Here is an 11,629-nt window from a genome sequence, read left to right as displayed (position 1 = left end):
TTAGAAAGATGGCACTCGTTTCTGCAGGGACACAAAGATAGTTGTGGACATGTGTCTCCACGCTAGCCCCATGCAGCACAGCAGCTCCTCATAGGCCCTGCGGAAGTTCCTGTTCAGGACCGGGTACAGGATGGGATTGACAGCGGAGTTAAAGTAGCCCAGCAACAGCACCACAGAGAGGGCAGTAGCAGGGGGATTAGTCTCTGCCCCGATGCCCATGCAGGTAAAGGTACAATAGTGAGGTATAACCACCAGATAACTAAGGGCCCCAGAACTGCTGCTAGTGTCACTGTGGCCTTGTGCTGTGGCCGCCGCTGATGCTGTGCGTGTGTGCGATTGAAGCAGTGGCAGCTCGGATACGCCGTACCCGAATGGAAGGATGAAGACAGGTTTGAGAAACAGGTCAGCAGATGGACAACTGAGCGGATTACATTAATAACTGGATGTAACTCTAAGAGCTACGACTAATTCTTCCAGTACTACCATTGATGCTCCAGACATAATTACAAGTATCACTTCTACCACTGGTAATGGTACTACTGCACAACAAGTATGGATAAGAAATAAAACACTAACCTGTTCACGTGCTATCCAAAGGATTCAGTGGTACATATCGTACATGACCAGTAGTGGGAGGTAGAAGTTACCAAAGGCATCCAGAAGCACGTAGTTGTTGTGCCACTCAAAGCGACAGGTGTGTCCCTCCACCTCGACCCAGTCCAGGTTCTGCACTCTGAAGTCACCCGTGTTCCAGCCCAGGTGGATGGGGAGGAAGGAAGTGGGGAAGTGACTCAGATGACAGTGATGGCCTGAGCTACCCGGGGAGGGGTGACCCTGCGGAGGCCGCATAGCGGAGTTGAGATGGCCAGGTAACGGTCCACACTGATGGCCAGCAGGGTCAGGGTGGAGGCTGTACAGAGCATCACATCCAGAGAGATGTAGATGTTACAAAGGATGCCTCCCAGGGGCCAGTGTCCACTCAGCAGCTCCAGGGTGGCAGAGAGGATCAGCACCAGCAGACCCAGTAACAGATCCGTCATGGCTAGCAGAAAAAAAAACGTTAGAAATGCGGCACAGGCGGCGGCTGAGCCCCACGGTCAAACACACCAGCATGTTCCCACAGATGGTCAGCACGATGAAGGACACTAGAAACAGCCAACGGAGAGCCGTGTAGATCATGGTGTCCCACCCCCTCCGCTAGATCACTAGGACCAGCCTGCCTCCACATCAGTCCACTGCTACTGGCAGCTTCTCTGCTCCTGCAGGCAGGACTACGGACAGGGCTACTGATAGAATCCAAGCCTCAACGCTCTTCTTATCAAGTGTCATGAAGTGTCTCTTTCTGGGTATAGATCATGGCATCCCACTCTCTCTCTCCTACACCCAGGATCTGTTATCTCAGGTCGTAAATTCCTGGAGGAGACTCTCTCCTCCTAGCCATGCAGTATAGAGAGAGAGAGTTTCACAGTAGAACAAAGGAACTTCTACTACATCACAGAACTTGAGAACAGAACAATATCCATGTTTTGGAGGATGTGTAAACGGTCGGTGGAGAAGCCAGCTACGACCTGGTCCATTTCGTTTCATGTATGTGACCTCATGAAAGACGATACAGCCACATTACCATAACTCTGTTTATACAGGTGCCTCTGTTATGAGGTTTGCATCTAATTATTGTATAAAATGAATGAGTAAAGATTAAACTATTTGTGAAATTATGTAATGCTATGATAAACCATTAAGTTGTGAGAATTGTATTCCCTTTAAAGATTAACTAAGTCATTGGCCCACCCCCATGAGCACAGCCATTAACTGGCTCATGGGACAGCCCTTTTCTACTGTTACAAATAAAAAACCCACCTGAAGAAATCCTCTTCAGACCATGCATATCTCAGTCAGCTGAGGGGGCAGAGGTTTGAGTAGAGACCCCAAAAACCTCAGTTTAAGCTAAGGTTGTAATGGTGGTGGAAAAGGTTCAACTCTGAGACTATCGATCCCGACAGAATAAGAGCAAATCTTAGATACTAATTACTAGTCTGCAGCTAGAAATTATGTCAACCTGGGATGTGAAGACTGACAACCGCCGAAACACCTATTCTATAAGAACATTTCTGAATGGTACTCTGAAGTATCCATTCTAACCACCAAAGACTTCAGGGAAGCAGAGAAGTGCTCGGATTAGCTTTCCAAACAGAAGGACTGACGATTCCAACAGAGATCACGACGACACTGGGCGTAAATATATATTGATTGCAATTATTCCCAAATGACTGACCGTTCATGTGCAAAGGATTAGCATTTCAATAAATATAATTATCAACTGTGTAGTGACTCCATTTTGTCTTTCCCGCCCTTCTCAGTCCACACCCACTTCCCTTTGTCCACCAAGCCGTCATATCGGCTTAGCCCACTAGGGAACCTCCCCTATCATTTCCTTGTAACCATATCTACTGTTTGTTTATGCATTTATGTGATTATTTAGTTAGTTAGTAAATAAATGATTAAGACAATTGATGTATGGATGAGTCATAGTAAAGGCTGGGTTTGTGCAGATGACCAACAATTTACAACGTTATGACGTTTGTAATGAGACTAACATCAGGTAAAGAATAATTCATTAATTTGAAGACTAATTGATCAGATATTAAAATATCTGAAGAGTTATATTAGGAAAATTCTAACTTTGTAATCTGAAGATTTTCCTTGGTTGCCCGACTTCCTAGTTAATTACATTTACATGATTAGTTTAATCATGTAATAATAATTACAGAGAATTGATTTGATAAAATAAAAGTCTTCACTTAAATGATGTCAAAGACCCGACACAAGCTTGTTGAGGACTTGGTATAATGACAGGGTCCTGTCAATTCAGCTGTCAGTATCTATCAGATTAATGAGTGCTTCTGAAGGGGTTACACTGCGGGGGGATGCTGTATTGCCGATGCAGTGGAGGATGTTTTTTAGCCATCTCTGTTTTTACCGTTCCGCAGCAGATTACCTCTTTGAAGCAGCCCTGATAACAAAAAAATGAAACAATGGCCATTAGGCTATGCTATAATGGGCTCTGTGGAGATTATATTTTAACACAAATCAATGGTGCTTTAGTAGGCTGATGTGAAGTAGTATGAGGTAGAGGCTGTGTTGGATGACATAGCAGCCATTGCATTGACCCATAAGAAAATTATCGCATTATGCAATAATATCATAGAGACCAAGTAGAGATACTGGGGTGCAAAAGAGCAGAAATAAATATCAATATGGGGATGAGGTAGTGGATGCACAATTTACAGATTGGCTGTGTACAGCTGAAGCGATCAGATAGCTGATGCTTAAAGTTAGTGAGGGAGATATAAGTCTCCAATTTCAGCAATTTTTGCAATTCGTTCCAGTCTTTGGCAGCAGAGAACTGAAAGGAAAGGCAGCCAAGTAGGTGTTGGCTTTGGGGATGACCAGTGAGATATACCTGCTGGAGCATGAGCTACGGGTTGATGTTGTTTTGGTGACCAGTGAGCTGAGATAAGGCAGAGCTTTACCTAGCAAAGACTTATAGACGACCTGGAGCCAGTGGGTCTGACGACGAATATGTAGCAAGGGCCAGCCGCCGAGAGTATACAGGTTGCAGTCGTGGGTGATATATGGGGCTTTGGTGACAAAATGGATGGCACTGTGATAGACTGCATCCAATTTGCTGAGTAGAGTGTTGGAGGTTATTTTGTAACTGATATCGCCAAAGTCGAGGATCGGTAGGATAGTCAGTTTTACGAGGGTATGTTTGGCAGCGTGAGTGAAGGAGGCTTTGTTGCGAAATAGAAAGCCAATTCTAGATTTCATTTTGGATTGGAGATGCTTAATGTGAGTCTGGAAAGAGAGTTTTCAGTCTAGCCAGACACCTAGGTATTTGTAGTTGTCCACATATTCTAAGTCAGAACCGTCCAGAGTAGCGATGCTTGTCCGGCGGGCAGGTGCGGGCAGCGATCGGTTGAAGAGCATGCATTTAGTTATACTAGCGTTTAAGAGCAGTTGGAGGCCATGGAAGGGGTGTTGTATGGCGTTGACGCTCGTTTGGAGATTTGTTAACACAGTGTCCAAAGAAGGGCCAGATGTATATAGAATGGTGTTGTCTGTGTAGAGGTGGATGTAGGAATCACCCGCAGCAAGAGCGACATCATTGATATTTTCAGAGAAAAGAGTCGGCCCGAGAATTTAACCCTGTGGTACCCCCATAGAGACTGCCAGAGGTCCGCACAGGCCCTCCGATTTGACACACTGAACTTTATCTGATAAGTAGTTGGTGAACCAGGCGAGACAGTCATTAGAGAAACCAAGGCTGTCGAGTCTGCCGATAAGAATGCGGTGATTGACAGAGTCGAAAGCCTTGGCCAGGTCGCTGAAGACGGCACCATAGTACTGTCTTTTATAGATGGCGGTTATGATATCGTTTAGTACCTTGAGCATGGCTGAGGTGCACTTGTGACCAGCTCGGAAACAGGATTGCACAGCGGGGAGAAGGTACGGTGGGATTCAAAATGGTCAGTGATCTGCTTGTTAACTTAGCTTTCGAAGACTTCGGAAAGGCAGGGCAGGATGGATATAGGTCTGTAACAGTTGGGTCTAGAGTGTCACCCCCTTTGAAGAGGGGAACGACTGTGGCAGCTTTCCAATATTTAGGAATCTGATGATACGAAGGAGAGTTTGAACGGACTAGTAATAGGGGTTGCAAAAATGGTGGTGGATAATTTTAGCAAGAGAGGGTCCAGATTGTCTAGCCCAGCTGATTTGTACGGGTCCAGGTTTTGCAGCTCTTTCAGAACATCTGCTATCTGGATTTGGGTGAAGGAGAAGCTGGGGAATCTTGGGCAAGCAGCTGCGGGGGGTGCGGAGCTGTTGGTCGGGGTTGGGGTAGCCAGGAGGAAAGCAAGGCCAACCGTAGAGAAATGCTTATTGAAATTCTCAATTATCATGGATTTATCAGTGGTGACAGTGTTTCCTAGCCTCAGTGCAGTGTGCAGCTGGGATGAGGTGCACTAATTCTCCATGGACTTTACAGTGTCCCAGAACTTTTTGGAGTTAGAGCTGCAGGATGCAAATTTCTGTTTGAAACAGCTAGCCTTTGCTTTCCTAACTGACTGTGTGTATTGGTTCCTGACTTCCCTACAAAGTTGCATATCGCGGGGACTAATCGATGCTAGTGCAGTACACCACAGGATGTTTTGTACTGGTCGAGGGCAGTCAGGTCTGGAGTGAACCAAGGTCTATATCTGTTCTTAGTTCTACATTTTTTGAAAGGGGAATGCTTAGTTGAGATGGTGAGGAAAATACTTTTAAAGAACAACCAGACATCCTCTATCCTTCCAGGATATCCAGGCCAGGTCGATTAGAAAGGCCTGTTCGCAGATGTGTTTTAGGGAGCATTTGACAGTGATGAGGGGTGGTCGTTTGACCGCGGACCCATAACGGATGCAGGCAATGAGGCAGTGATCACTGAGATCCTGATTGAAAACAGCAGAGGTGTATTTGGAGGGCAAGTTGGTCATGATAATATCTATGAGGGTTGCTATGTTTACGGATTTAAGGTTGTACCTGGTGGATTCTTTGATCATTTGTATGAGATTGAGGGCATCTATCTTAGAAATTACGGACTGCCGGGGTGTTAAGCATATCCCAGTTTAGGACACCTAACAGTACGAACTCGAATAGACCTAGATAGTATGACAGAACTTTGCAGGCTAACTCTGGAGTAGATTAGGATGCCACCTTAGGATGCCACCTTTCTAACAAATCAGTTCCTCAAATTTCTGCACTGCTAGAGCTGCCCCGTACAACTGTAAATGCTGTTATTGTGAACTGGAAACGTCTAGGAGCAACAACGGCTCAGCTGCGAAGTGGTAGGCCACACAAGCTGGGAGCTTCATTAAATGGGTTTCCATGCCCGAGCAGCCGCACACAAGCCTAAAATCACCATGCGCAATGCCAAGCATCGGCTAGAGTGGTGTACATTTTGCTGCCATTGGACTCTGGAGCAGTAAACATGCTTTCTCTGGAGTGATGAATCACGCTTTACCATCTGGCAGTCTGACGGACAAATCTGGGTTTGGCGGATGCCAGGAGAATGCTACCTGCCCAAATGAATAGTGCCAACTGTAAAGTTTGGTGGAGGAGGAATAATGGTCTGGGTCTGTTTTTCATGGTTCGAGCTAGGCCCTTTAGTTCCAGGGAAATCGTAAAGCTACAGCATACAATGACATTCTAGACGATTCTGTGCTTCCAACTTTGTGGCAACAGTTTGGGTAAGGCCCTTTCCTGTTTCAGCATGGCAATGCCCCCGTGCACAAAGCGAGGTCCATACAGAAATGGTTTGTCGAGATCAGTGTGTAAGAACTTGACTGGTCTGCACAGAGCCCTGACCTCAACCCTATCAAACCCCTTTGGGATGAATTGGAATGCCAACTGCGAGCCAGACCTAATCGCACAACATCATTGCCTGACCTCACTAATGCTTGTGACTGAATGGAAGCAAGTCCCCGCAGCAATGTTCCAACATCTAATTGAAGGCCTTCCCAGAAAAGTGAAGGCTGTTATAGCAGCAAAGGGGGGACTAACTCTATATTAATGCCCATGATTTTGGAATGAGATGTTCGACGAGCATGTGTCCACATACTTTTGGTCATGTAGTGTATTATTTAGACTAGAAAATTAAACTCAATAATCCAATGGTGTGTAATATGGTTGAAATATCATCAAATGTTGTCCTTCACTTTATTTCATATTTGTTTTCTTTCATGATGGTAATACCATTGCACATCATGTGAATGAGACATTTTAATGAATGTGCTTGCTACTGGCACAATGAGGTGTTGTTTATTCTGGAAGGTTACTAGAACATTTCTTAATTCTTAAAGCTTGGAGTCCCGCTAACGACCTGTCGACAACATCCGATGAAATTGGAGGGCGCGCAATTCAAATAAATAATCATAATATTAAACATTTATGAACATACATGGGCCTTATATCGTTTAAAAGCTTCAATTCTTGTTCATCTAACTGCATTGTCCGATTTATAATAGGCTATACAGCGAAAGCATACCATGCGATTGTTTGAGGACGGCGCCCCACATCAAAATATTTTTCCAGCAGCACAGGCTTCATAAAAATCACAAATAGTGATTAAATAAATCCCTTATTTTTGAAAATCTTCCTCTGTTTGCAATCACACAGGTCCCAGCTACAACATAAATGGTCGTTTTGTTAGATAAAATCCTTCTTTATATCCCAAAAGTCAGTTTAGTTGGCGCCATCGATTTCAGTAATCCACTTGTTCAACATGCAGACAAAGGAATCCAAAAAGCTACCGCTAAACTTTGTTCAAACCTGTCAAACTATGTTTCTATCTAATCCTCAGGTACCCTAAAATGTAAATAACCTATAATATTTCATACGGAAAGAAGTATGTTCAATAGAAAAGTAAAATGAACAGGCGCGCCTCCTTTTCGTCACGTGCCGACAGACTGATTTTCCACTGTGACTCTTTGTACCAAAACTCCAAATTCTTCCTTGTTTTGGAAGAAACAAGCCTGAATCCTTAAACAAAGACTGTTGACATCTAGTGGAAGCAATAGGAATTGAATTCTGGGAGCTAAAATTGCATAGGACCCATAGCTTTCCATTATAAGAGCCTGGGACCTCAAAAAATAAATGTCTGGTTGTTTTTTGGGGATTTTCACCTACCATATCAATTGTTGACTATGGACCCATAACGGACGCAGGCAATGAGGCAGGGATCGCTGAGATCCTGGTTGAAGACAGCAGAGGTGTATTTAGAGTGCAGGTTGGTCAGGAGGATATCTATGAGGGTGCCCGTGTTTACAGATTTGGGGTTGTACCTGGTAGGTTCCTTGATAATTTGTGTGAGATTGAGGGCTCTAACATTAGCTTAGACTTGACCAAGGTATTGAACATTTCCAGACTGCTGAAAATGTTAATGTTCTTGTGGGATTATGATCTAATTGGCTAAATGGATACAGTCTCTTTTTTTCACAACCAGTAACAGTGAGTTCTGTTGTTCCCACTATCTGACCTCCCTAACCCAGGTAATGTAGCTAGTGTTCCCATTACAGACAGATGAAACATGGCATGCACAGTGCTGGTTGAGCATATATACTCATTAAGGATGGATGACAATGGCATAGTGTAGACTGACTGCGAGCTGGCAGTTGATGTGATTACACTGTGCTATCAGAGCTCCAATCAGATAACAGAGAGCCACGAGGCAGGAACAGACAAAGTCCACAGCAGGAAGCTAGCCAGCCCAGTACAGGGCAAACATTAGGTACTGTGCTCACAAGATCAGGAATTTACAATAGTCTGAAAATAAGGGCTGACTGTATTTTAGGGAAACTGGAACAGAATGTCTGCAGTCGATCACACTCTAGTCACATCATGCATAGTGTTGGTGAAGCAGGCCTGGGCAAAAAGTTTGTTTAACTATCCTTATGGGGTCCGAACAATTGATTCCCATTCAAAATCCTATTTTGGTGGTTACATCTGAAATAAATAGCGAAATTATTAAATACTTTATCGAGTTTACCTCCCAGATTGGACACATTTGTTATGGTATTGTGTAAAAAGACATGACTTTACAATTTAAATGACTGAACATGTATGAATTATGTGTATTGTTAGTTGATTTGGATATTGTTTAGGTATAGGCCTATATGATCAGGACTATTTCCTAAGTAAAAGAACATTAAACCTTTTTTAACATTTAACCTTTCTTCTCTTTTAAGTCTTATTTAAGTTAAAATACACATTGAAGTCTTATTTACAGTTTGACTGCAAGATATGAATTGCCACAACAATGTTTGTTCTTCAAATGATGTATTTTATAAAAATAGAAAAATGATGTTCTAAGTCTGACTGTTTTCATTATCATGATAGCTAACAGCTACACAAAGTGGTAGACGTGCACTGCACACACACACACATTGCCGTTGCCTCTTCAGAAAGATGCAGGAAATACGAATCACTGATGCATTTTGTTCATGTCTTGATAAACTTAATAATACATTTTAAATACACTTAGTTGATTCCCTACTAAGGTCAATACATTTTTGAATATTGTTGGATTCCGTTTTAATGCCTGGATTCGGTGAGGGCCCTATTTATACTATTTGAACCAGAACAAGGCTCTCCACTACCTATTGTTCCTGCATTGATGATTTGTAGTTGTATTTTATTCCAGATCCCCATTAGCTGCTGTCAAGTTTCAGCTACTCTTCCTGGGGTCCAATCATCATTACATAAAATAAAACCAGTGGTGTTTTGCGGGTACTATTTAATGAAACCGTCAGTTGTGGACTTGTGAGGAATCTGTTTCTCAAACTAGACACTCTAATGTACTTGTCCTCTTGCTCAGTTGTGCAACGGGGCCTCCCACTCCTCTTTCTATTCTGGCTAGAGACAGTTTGCGCTGTTTTGTGAAGGGAGTAGTACACAGTGTTGTACGTGATCTTCAGTTTCTTGGCAATTTCTGGCATGGAATAGCCTTCATTTCTCAGAACAAGAATAGACTGACGAGTTTCAGAAGAAAGGTCTTTGTTTTTAGCCATTTTGAGCCTGTAATCGAACCCACAAATGCTGATGCTCCAGATACTCAACTAGTCTAAAGACGGACAGTTTTATTGATTCTTTAATCAGAACAACAGTTTTCAGCTGTGCTAACATAATTGCAAAAGGGGTATATTTTTTTTCTTCTCTTCTTCATTTTACCCCTTTTTTTCCACAATTTTGTGGTATCCAATTGTTTTAGTAGCTACTATATTGTCTCATCGCTACAACTCCCGTACGGGCTCGGGAGAGACGAAGGTTGAAAGTCATGCGTCCTCCGATACACAACCCAACCAAGCCGCACTGCTTCGTAACACAGCGCGCATCCAACCCGGAAGCCAGCCGCACCAATGTGTCGGAGGAAACACCGTGCACCTGGCAACCTTGGTTAGCGCACACTGCGCCCGGCCTGCCACAGGAGTCGTTGGTTCACTCACGAGACTCCCAGTTACACAACAAATGTTCCTTTTGTTCCATAAAGCTGATTTTTATATCCAAAATACCTCCGTTTGTTTGGCGCATTATGTTCAGATATCCACAGGAAAGAGCGGTCACGACAACGTAGATAAAAATTCCAAATAGTTTCCATGATGTCCACAGAAACATGTCAAACGTTTTCAATAATCAATCCTCAGGTTGTTTTTAAAATATATAATCGATAATATATCAACCGCAAATGTCTTTCACAGTAGGAGAGGGAAAAGCAATACCTATCCAAACTCTGTTGCGCGAGCAAAACTCATGTGACCACTTGACGCGATGTTATCGTTCTGGCTCATTTTTCAAAATAAAAGCCTGAAACTATGTCTGAAGACTGTTGACACCTTGAGGAGGCGATAGGAAAAGGAATCTGGTTCATATCCCTTTAAATCCAGCAAGGGGAGGCTATGGAACATGGAGTTTTCAAAATAGAAGCCACTTCCTGTTTTGATTTTCCTCAGGGTTTCACCTGTAATATCAGTTATGTTATACTCACAGACAATATTTTTTTCAGTTTTGGAAACTTTAGAGTGTTTTCTATCCAATACTAATAATAATATGCATATATTAGCAACTGAGACTGAGGAGCTGGTCGTTTACAATGGGCACCTTTTCATCCAAGCTACTCAATACTGCCCCTGCAGCCATAAAAAGTTAACCAAACCTGTATGTTCAAGATTTTATGCAGTACATGTGAATTACAGGAGAAGGTGATCCACTCAATCCAGTCCCTGAGGAGAATAGATGGGAAGCAGCCCCGTTGGGAGGGGCCATACCAAGGACTCCTGGGGACAGCCTTTGCTGTGAGAATAGCTGAAAGAGCTACGTGGATTCATATCGCACTGCAAAGGAGTAGGACACATTGACACTGTCGAACAATCACAGTGTTGGAGAGGAGAACTGGAATCAACAGGATCCGGCGGTCATCTCTCTAACGAAAACTCCCTAACCCCGTCATTTCATCCCTGTGTTTGTTCATAGAAGTGGAAGTGGCCTCTGGCTGCTGATATGTTTTCTGGGAAAGGGGCGGGGCTTTACAGGTGTGCTGGCCGTCCTGAGCTGTCTGATCGTGGGAGCCATATTCCTGATACACCATGAACCCCGAGAAGGCCTAAGAGGGTAACTTGACTCATGTGCTAGACGAGGGGAATTTGATATTGCCATAGCATCTTAGCAGGTCACTGGAACTGAATAGGAAGGAAGAGAGAGTGAGATTGGGAAGGATGTCTCAGTGGAGTTCTATGTAGACCAAATGGGGTCTCTGACTCCTTGGCAGTCTAGGACTAAGAGCAGCCATTATGGAAGACATCTGTGCAAGTTCCTGTGTAATTCATGGAATCAAGTCATAGCTCACACTGAGAGGGGTGGCTATGCAAACCCACACACTCAATATGGGAACAGATGGAGTTTAGTAAAGGTGGGAGTTTCGGGCTGTGTTCCGGAGCAGGGGAGGTATTGTATAAAGGTACGAATTACCATTAAAACTGTAAAGATCCAGGATCTTGGATTATGGTATATTGGTTTTGATCAGTCTTTAACGGATACT

At 43.6% G+C, this 11,629-nt stretch overlaps 1 pseudogene; it reads right to left on the bottom strand.

The window, feature by feature from the left end:
* Positions 1-1,239, bottom strand: LOC112230535 (annotated as a pseudogene).
* Positions 1,240-11,629: the final 10,390 nt, after the last annotated feature.

This window comes from Oncorhynchus tshawytscha, linkage group LG33 (genome assembly GCF_018296145.1).
Source record: "Oncorhynchus tshawytscha isolate Ot180627B linkage group LG33, Otsh_v2.0, whole genome shotgun sequence".
NCBI classification, from domain to species: Eukaryota; Metazoa; Chordata; class Actinopteri; order Salmoniformes; family Salmonidae; genus Oncorhynchus; species Oncorhynchus tshawytscha.
Note: the sequence above shows the minus strand (reverse complement) of the source record. Positions and strands in the feature narration are given on the sequence as shown.